A 9,608-nucleotide genomic window follows, 5' to 3' on the forward strand; every position below is an offset into this window, starting at 1 on the left:
GCTGAAGCATTGGTTCTTGTATGGACAGTTCTGTTATTGAGGGTTGTGATATGAATATAATTTAATGTACCATTGTACTGCAAGTGCACACAGTGATGGGATAAGAAGAGTGGCCTTAAACTTAGATTTAGATTAGATATTAGGAAGAAGTTCTTTACCCTAAGGCTAGTGAGGCACTGGAACAGGTTGCCTGAAGCTGCTGTGGACTCATCATCCCTGGAGTTGTTCAAGGCCAGGTAGGATGGGACTTACCTGGTCTGGTGGAAGGTGTTCCTGACCATGGCAGGGGGTTGGAACTAGATGGACTTTAAGATTCCTTCCAAGCCAAACCATTGCATTATTCTATTATTCTATATTGAAAAAAATAGTGAGAGAACAGAAAATTTTAAATATTGCAGTGAAAATCAGCTGTTCACTCATGTGACAAAATGATAAACAAGTACCAAGGCACACAGCTGCCTTGTGGAGCTATATGTGGAGCTATAAAGTATAATCAGTGTGGCTGAGATCTGAGCAAGAGAAAACAATAGTCACTGCTCAATCATATTGGTAAATGTGGCTGAGATATCAGGAATCATGTAGTAAATAAATTAAAAAACTAATTAAAACTTAGTTTTATGCATCAGCTTCTCGTAAATAAAATAATCAGCTACTTTTAAAATCACTGTGGGTGACAACTGGGTAAATTTTGTGTACAGCCTCCTAGTTGGGAAAACATCACTGCTGTTATGACTTGACAGATTATTTTGTGAGCAATCCTTCCCACTCCCCACCAGTCAAAGCAAGGATGTGTTTGAATTACTGTGTAGTTATAGCTGGGAGATCCATGCAGCAATTATCATTTATATTGGAGTGCCCACAGGGCACAGCTCTGCTTAGGGTCTCATTGTGTTACACACAATGAGAGTCCAGGCCTTAAACATTGTACAGTTTAAAAAGACTGGCAGACAATGTAGGGCTGGATGATAAAATGCTGAGTGCTTCCCAAAAGTTCTAAGCAACTTGACTGGAAATCAAATGTGATCAGTGCCTTGCAGTGCCAGTCAGTCTGAGCTATGTACAATCCATTAAAAAGAAAGTATAAATTAAAATAGTAAAAAATAGCATTTGCAGAAGGAAGAAAAACTAAATTCTAGGCCTTTGGAAATTGTGCTAGCTGGAAATAAATGGAATTTCTCTCATTGGCCAGATTTTATTAGGATATCTCAGGAAGGCACTGTGCACCAAATTCACACCAGGCCATTTCCACTAGATCAATGTTCCTGATGAGCCGTGCTCTGAGCAGAGTTGTCATCAGGAACTTAAGATGGGAGAAATTTATAAAATCTGAAAAACAGCAGCTTTCAAAGTGTTGAATGTGCTCTCAAGTGCTTGTCAGCTTAGGAAGATGATGAAAGAACAAATCTGATGTGGGAAAGAGAGGCAAGAAGGAAAAAGTTGTAGGGGAAAAAAGAGACAGACTGAGAATTAATGCCTGAGAGGTAACACATTTCCTCCTGCCTCCCCCTAGATTGTAGCAAGACTTCAGGCAGGATTGATCAATGTCTGCATGTTTCAGTGCTTTCAGAGGTGGATTCAAGCAGAGGAAGGTGGATCTGTGGCACAGGTACATGTCCCCAGCCCTTGGCACGTTCCTTTTTATCAGGGGCTGCAGCAGCAGCTCCTGTGCAGGGCAGTGCCAGTCAGCAAGAAGGACTCCAGGATGCCAGGTCAGCAGCCTGGGAAACCAGCCTTGTTTTTGCTATCATGAATACTGTCTGTGTATCATTTTTACTGTCATTGCTCCAGTCAGCACTGCAGCTTCTGGCAGCTGCTGGGGGAGGCAGAAAGGAGGCCGCCCATATGGCGAGCGCATCGTACCAAAGGTGCCTCAGCATTCAGAAGATCCCCACAAATGTCACTGGTGGGTCACTTCAGGCCTGATTTTATTTCAGCAAAGTCAATAGGGATTTTGGCATTTATTAGTAGGAGCAGGAACAAAACCTTAATCCCTGGTAATTCTGTTTGTATTACATTATATGCAGTGTCACAGATGTGCATGGAATACTGTGAAAAACACGGGGTCATATGCTGCTGTCACCTGCTCTCCCAAAACAGTGGGATGAAGCCAGACTGGACCTGCAGGAAGGCAGCCTTGGGCCACTGCTTTAGGCCATCAATTTAATTTTTTTCCATCCTCTGGGAGAAAAAGTAAAATTTGGAGAAGTAGATGTGTAAATCTAAACCTACTGATTCTCCAGACTCACTGCTGGTGAGCTCTCTAGGTGCTGAGAGTATCACTTGGCCAGATGCAACCTTAGTTCCTGCTTGTGTTGTAAGATCTGGAGCAGAATGACAGACACGAAGTGAAGGCAGGGGCATTGAGACAGAGGTTCAAGGAGGGGAGGACAGGCAGGAAAACAAAATAAGCAAGAAAGCAGGATATGAGAAAAAGAACAGGATCATGAAGCGTGAAGAAGGAACACTAGGTGGGAAAATAGATCCCCAAATGGGTCCAGTTAATTCCAGCTGAGTCAGTGTTCTTTGGCCCAAATGCTTTATCTCCTCAGTGTCTCCTCCCTGCTGTGTGCTGGCTCCAGAGAGTGCTGGGCACCACTCTGAGGACGTGGCCAAATCCTGCTAGGCAGGGACCTCTGCTTCCCTGCTGCTTTTGCATCTCATTGTGAGGACTTCAATGGTTGATTACATCAACTTAGATGGGCAGTGATCTGAGGAGACGCTGAAGTAAAGACACAGCAAGTAAAACCATTGCTGAGACACACAGTAGCAAAGAAATGTGGAAACCCTGGTGCAGAGTGTCCGTGTGCTCCTGCTTATGTAACTGCCCCGCTGTGCAGAGCCAGCCCTGGCACTCAGCACTGCCACCCTGGCCTGGCCTGACCAAGGCATAAAGTATCTTCTCATTTGGAGCTTGCTGACAACGTGCCCCGTTGTTCTGCAGTGCTGACCTGAGCTGGCCAAGGCGGCCGCTCCTTGTTTGTGAAGTGGGCTGCACTTAATCCAGGCACTGCTCCAGGCAGGCTCCACACAAAGGAAGGGCTGCAGTGAGCTGCTCACAGGCTGCAGAGCAGGACCTGTGCCTGGCCAGCTTCGTGGATAGACTCCTGGGAATGCAAGCACCCCTAGAGCATCACTGATGGAGAACACTCCCGCCACTGGGGTGGGGTCCCTGTGATGGATGGAGCCAAACCCCTGAGCTCAGAGCTCACTTCTTTCCCCATCTCCTTGTGACTGCCAGAGGTACCTGCTGAACCTCAACAAATGCTTTTGTTGAGACCGTTGCAATATTTATCATGTGATAAGTGTGTTTTGTGTGAAGAGTTTGTTTGATAAGAAGTCGAGTGTTAGCTGAGTCTGGTTGCACTCCAGAGCCAAGGAAAGCAAATCAAGGACAAAGCACATGTTGCTTTGCAGCTTTGCTCCTCTTGCTGTATTTACAGCCTGGTATAAGCACCACTCACACGCTCCTGTGCCTGCCAGATCTGGCTGGTTTTGTCTTTATGGTCACAAAAACTTTATTTCCATAAACTGAATGTGTGCAAGCGAAGGTATGTTCACAATTCCTGTTCCACAGCCCCTTCAGCTGTCACCCTCCTGCTTCCCAAAGCACATGTGGCTACAGAAAGGTGTGAAATCAGTGCAGGGTCTGAATAAACTGCTGATGGATCTAAGTCACTAACAGAACCCCAGAATGGCTGTGGTTGGAAGGGACCTTAAAGGTGACCTACAGACAATTCTAACACCCCTGGCACAGGCAGGAGCACCTCTCACTAGACCAGGCTGTTGTAAGCCCCAACCAACTTGGCCTGGAGCATTTCAAGGGATGGGGCATTGACATTGTGGTGTGCTAGTGCCATTAAAGAAACTTCTAATTAGAACAGCTATAAACACCATGTCACCATTTCTGGGGCCAGTCTTATTTCATTTATGTCAAGGGTGAATCTCTAAATGTATTTGTTTTATGTAATCTCTGGATTTCTGGGCCTGTCTCTAGACAGTCTCCCAGCATCTCTTGTTCTCAAAGGGCCTAAAAAAATAACATGTTAATAATGGCTTTGTCACCATTATTGCTATTTTTATGTGCTACAAGGTCCACACATTTTTTGAGCACTTCCAGGGTTGGTGATTCCAGCACTTCTCTGGGTGGGCTGTTTCAATACTTTGATTAGACTGAGCAAGTGGGAAAAAAAGCTGAATTTCTTAATCTGATTTAATTTCATTGGTGATGGTGCATATTTTGATTGTTTGAGCTGCATATTGAACAGGGTACAATTAATCTTTTTCTGGAAGGAAGCTCAGTGTCTCTTACATAAAGCCTTATCCTCTGAGGATGAAGTCATGATTCTGATAAATCTGAATTATGATCTTAATAATGCACAAACACTATTCACCCCAGGATTCCCACTGAAAACAGACCCATATGCCACTGAAATGTCACCATCATAGAACTTATTAGGAATAAATACTGTGAAGATGTGCTGAGCCTTTAGCTCCAGGAGTCTCAGGTGAAAACCTAATACAAGCAATTCTACATTTTGGTTAAGAAAAATATTTTGGGTTTTATTTTTATTCACCAGGAGCACAGTTCTTGTTTCCAGAGAAGACATGGTCTTCCTAAAGCTGTTGGGAGGAAAAGCCAACACTGTTCACTTGAATTTTAATCCAAGGTGTGCATTCATGCTGGAGCTCTTCTCTTTCTGAGCACTTGGAGCTGCTGTGGATGCTGTGGGCACATCACTCTGGTCACATCAGCTCTTTGTCACAGCCCCAGACTGACAGAAAGGAGCCCCCCTCTCCCCAGCAAATAAACTCTGATCAGTAGAACACACTGAATATAATAATCACTGCTAGACCACCCCCCTGTGTCTTTATTTCCTTTAGGAAGTATTTTGCTACTGCTGGGGCTGTATTTGAGCCCTCACCTCCCCATGCTGTAATGGAAAGACTGAATCACCCAGTATCCAAACCTCAGCTGGGGAGGCAGAAAAAACCCCAATTCCCAGCATTTTCACCAACTGACTATTTACTCTTATATCTCAACCATCATCCCTTGTGCCAGAACATCTCTGAACCACTCTTTTTTTAGCCCCTCACATCTTGTTTCCAAGACCAGCTCACCTCATGCATGTGCAAAACAAACCAGACTCTGCTCTGCTTTCATTGTGCTTTGTGTGTGTGCTTGTGACATCATTTAAATAAGCTTATCCTGCTCAGAAAGAAAAAAACATTCCTACCACAGTTTAGGTAAACCAAGCAATTATTCTGTTACTAAGAGTAATTAATGCCTAATGATTTGCTTTGATTAATAGGACAATCAGCATCTGCTCCTAGAAATAGGGATTAGTAACCCAAGCCATCTCTAGTATTAGAAGGTAGGGGGTCCTTTTGTACTAAACCCTATTTTTCCACATTTATCTTAAAGCAGAAAAACCCTGTGCTATATTCTAAAAGAAGAACAAAGGGAAGGTAGTGTATTTTTGAAAAAAAGATAGAGAAAGTTTTATAATGTTCTCATGAATTTGTGTTTTTGAGTGAAATCAGTGCATCTTCATCCTTTAAGAAAGGAATTACTCAGATCTAAGTCTCTGATAGTTTTCACAAGCAAAGTTACAGCCAAAACATTTAAGAGTTTGCATCTGCTAGTCTGGAACAGCAAATTGAACTAAATAAAACCCTATATTTGATATTTATATGAGGCTGATTACTGCTGAATATTCCCAGTACAGGAAGTAAAAAAATGGTGTTTTATAGACATGATGTCAAGTTTTCTAAATCCCCTGATCAGTTTATCTTTTTCTCCCCTCTGTGACTGAAGAATCACAGCACACAACGCAGCTGCAAGGCTAATCATTCTTTAGCATCTTCCATTGATCCTGGAGATAGATCTGCAGTGGGGTTGGGCCCAACCACTAATCCAATCGTATAACAGACATCCCCATATGGTTAGTCCCCAGCTTTGCCTTAAGCCAATCAATAATCACTTTGACAAAGAAAAATAGATTTGGATTTTATTTTTTTTCCCCCCTGTGGAAAGGTTGGGCTCTGAATGCTCCATCTACCAAGAGTTCTGGACCTCTCAGTCACTTGAGTGTCCACTCTCAAACAGAGCTTGCCATGACTGGTAGATCTCCAAGGGAATGGTCTCATTTCTGGGATTAGTACAGAGCCAAGGACAGAATTAACTTGAGCCACATATCTTGCTTCTAAGAGCCTTTAAAAGAGACTGAGCACCTTGTGAATGAGTTGGGCTTTCTTATCAATACAAAAATGTCCTTGAAGAAACAATGCCAGTTGGAGTTATAGAACTTGGGGTGCGTGTGAGGCTCACCTGGAGGCTTTTCTTCACTACTCAGGGTTTGGACAATACAAGGACACAGAGGGTCTGTAGTAGGCACCTGGTGAGACTTTGGTTTTTCCACTTATTGATACTCTCACAGGAATGTTCATCTGCTGTGATGTGTGCAGTGCTGAACGCAGTGAAGAGACACCATAAATGCCAACTTTTCATGTGGCTCTGCTTTAGCTCCTGAGTCTGGCTAGTTGAGGGCTGACTCCTGTGTTTGGTCTTAGGGCACAGAAATAGCAGCTCCTCTGTGCCCAGAAACTGTATTTCCAATCCTCTTGCACAGGAATTCATGCTGCAATTGGAGGACTCTGCCAGGTTAGGATTGGTGGTGAAGGATGATGACTGAAGATCAAATGCTCCCTGAAAGTTCAGGTTAATCCAGTGAATAATTCTCTGATACCAAAACTTCAATATTCAGAATGAACTCCCTTTGGCTAGATGGGAGCTGAAGCAAAAGGACAACACATGGACAATTACAGGTACTTTTCCCCAGCAGGTCTTTAAATCAGAGAATCTAAACACCAGCAGGTATCAAGCACTTGAGATGTCAGAAAGTTCATTGCAAGCCAGAATACTGCAAAGCAGGAGCCCAGGAAAAATAACCTGCCTAAAAAATGAGAAAATCCAGCTTCTGGACAAAGTCTTTCCTGGTCTCCCTCCAGCTGGAGGATGAGACTGTTTAGGTATATGTTCTCTAGCATTCCTCATTGCACTGTGGTGCATCTTTTGCTTGTAATTAGAGCTGCTTTGTGATTGGTCTTGACAGCAGTTTGAAGTAGGTTTTTGTTCAGAAATTTTACAGGAAGTATATTAATGGAGAGATGCCAAAGATATTAAAAGCTATGTAAAGTCCCACATTACAATGGAGAGAAATTCTTGTGTATACTCCAGTGCAATCTTTGAAATATAAAAGCAGAGACAAAACATCCCTGGTGTTTCTTTCCTCCCTTGAATTCCATTTTTCACCACCCTATTCCCTTTGCAGGTTGGTGAGTGGCTGTTACTAAATATATGCATAATAGTGAAAAACACTGCATAATACAATGCATTGAAAAAAGGTCCTGCCAGGCGTCTAGGTCAAGGGAAGGAATATCTCTTTCTTCCCTAGTTAGCTTATCTACCCATTCATCTCCTTTTGCTTTATGAAAGAGCTGATAGGGAAGGTCTCCAGTTGATGGAGCTATACAGAAAAAGAACTGATGCTTTAAATCAAAATTCAGGCTGCTTCCCAGCATCATGTCCCTGGTGCTATTAAACAATAATAAAATATAATGAAATCCATATTTACTCTGAAAACAGAAGGTACACAGGTATTTGATTTCCGAAAACCCAGGTAATTGGCTTAGAAATGAAATCTGTGACAGATGGCTGTGGAATGGATGACTTGGGTAGAACATGAAAAAAAGTAATGCTTAAACCTTTGGGAAGAAGAGACAAGAGCCAACACGAGGCAGAATCACAGATGTTTGCACTCTTATTCTGTAGAGAAGTGCATAGAAACATGGGGGAAAGGCATGGAAAGGGATCCCCACTTCACCAAAGTTCACCACTGGCATCACAAACAGTGTGGTGACAGATTCAGGCTCAGAGGGGCTCCCAGCACAGCACATGCAGTCCCCACATGCCAGTGATGAGTCCCTGCCTGCCTCTCTGACACTGATGGTGATTTTAACACCCCCAGTGTGTTAAATTTGCACCTTCAGCATGTTTAGCACCTTTATTGTGTGGCAGTGAAGGACTTGGGTGACACCAAGCAGGATGTTTTACCCCACTCTGTGGGATAAAAGTTGTAGCCCTAAACCAATGACATATCTGCCTGATCTATGCACAGATTCCTTATTTTCTCCAAGCCTGTCATCAGTTTAATTCTGACTTTGTGATAAATCACTGCTTGAGAGTTTTCTGGAAATCAGCAGAGGCAAAAACTCAACTCACATGAAAATTCATCCACATGTGGATGTTTCTAAGAAAGCTGGGGATAAGCATCCCCAAACCTGTTAATAATTGTGGAAAAAATCTTCTCAGAGTCTTGCAAATGGTCTTTCAGACCTGCAGGTTAAGTGGTTTTGTCTTACTTGCTGATTTCACCACCTTCGTCAGATCTCACATAGTCCTGACACGGACTCTGCTGCCATGGAAATTGTCACAGACCAAGCTCTGCCCCCTCCCCTGACCATGGAACACCTGAGTAATGTCTCTTTTACCCCTGTGGTCCTCAGAGCTGCTCTTTGTGGGATGATTCCTGAGCTGTGGACTGATCCTGTTGCACGGCCAGGTAGGAATTACCAGCATGTGTCTGAATTCCCAGGTGACCATGTCAGAATGTGGCATTGCTTTCCCTGTGCCAATATGGGTGTGTGATCACACAGGATAATGCAGGAGCACAAAGCCAGGCAGGCGAAGAATTCTCTGTGTGCAGTTTGTCACCCTTTAAAGTGTCAGTGATGAGACAGCCACACTGCTGCTACCAGGAGCTGGAATGAGCTGGGACACCAGAGGGCTGGGAGAGAAGCATTCAGGTGAAGATCTACAGGCTGCAAAAACCTGCACATGTCCCACACTATTTCACACAGTTTGCCACAGCCAGTACTTGTACAATGCATCTCCAGGCAGAGCAATTCTGCAGTGATGACCACAACCAAGGGTAGTGCAACTAGGAGATGCTCCCTGGCCTCCCACCCAGCAGCAGAGCAGAGCCCTGCAGCAGGATGAGAAGGATTAGGGAATTGCTGCCATGCCCATGAAATTTTTGGTGCTGAGCCCCAGAGCAGCAGCAGTTTGTGTGTAAGCAGAGTGGATCCTCCAGACTGCTGGCCCAGAGTGAGGATCTGTTGGGTTTCTCCTGTTGAAATCCTCCAGTAAAAGCTTTGCAGACTTTGTGCTCTCAGAGATGTGCACTCACAGCTCCCACCAGCACCCACTCAGCTGAACTCATCTGCCTGCTGCTGACAGGACATCCCAAGGTGGTTGAGCACTGCAGGAAGCTCCATCTCCTTCAGAGGCTGGATAAGAAATGTCATTGGGCTAAAGAAAACATCAGCATTGCTACAACCACCCACTGTGCTTCATACAAGAGATGACTCCATCAGTTCCTGCTCTCCCTTCCCTGCCTCCCAGCTGCAGCTTTAAAACCTCCACCAATACACACCTTCAAAGTTTCCAGGGGCACAACTTTCCTCTGCAGCCCTCACTGCACCTCTCAGTCTCCTATTCACAAGTACAGGATTCAATGTATAATCAACACCCACTCAGCACAAAGATC

This window comes from Erithacus rubecula (genome assembly GCF_903797595.1).
Source record: "Erithacus rubecula genome assembly, chromosome: 6".
In the NCBI taxonomy this organism is placed as follows: domain Eukaryota; kingdom Metazoa; phylum Chordata; class Aves; order Passeriformes; family Muscicapidae; genus Erithacus; species Erithacus rubecula.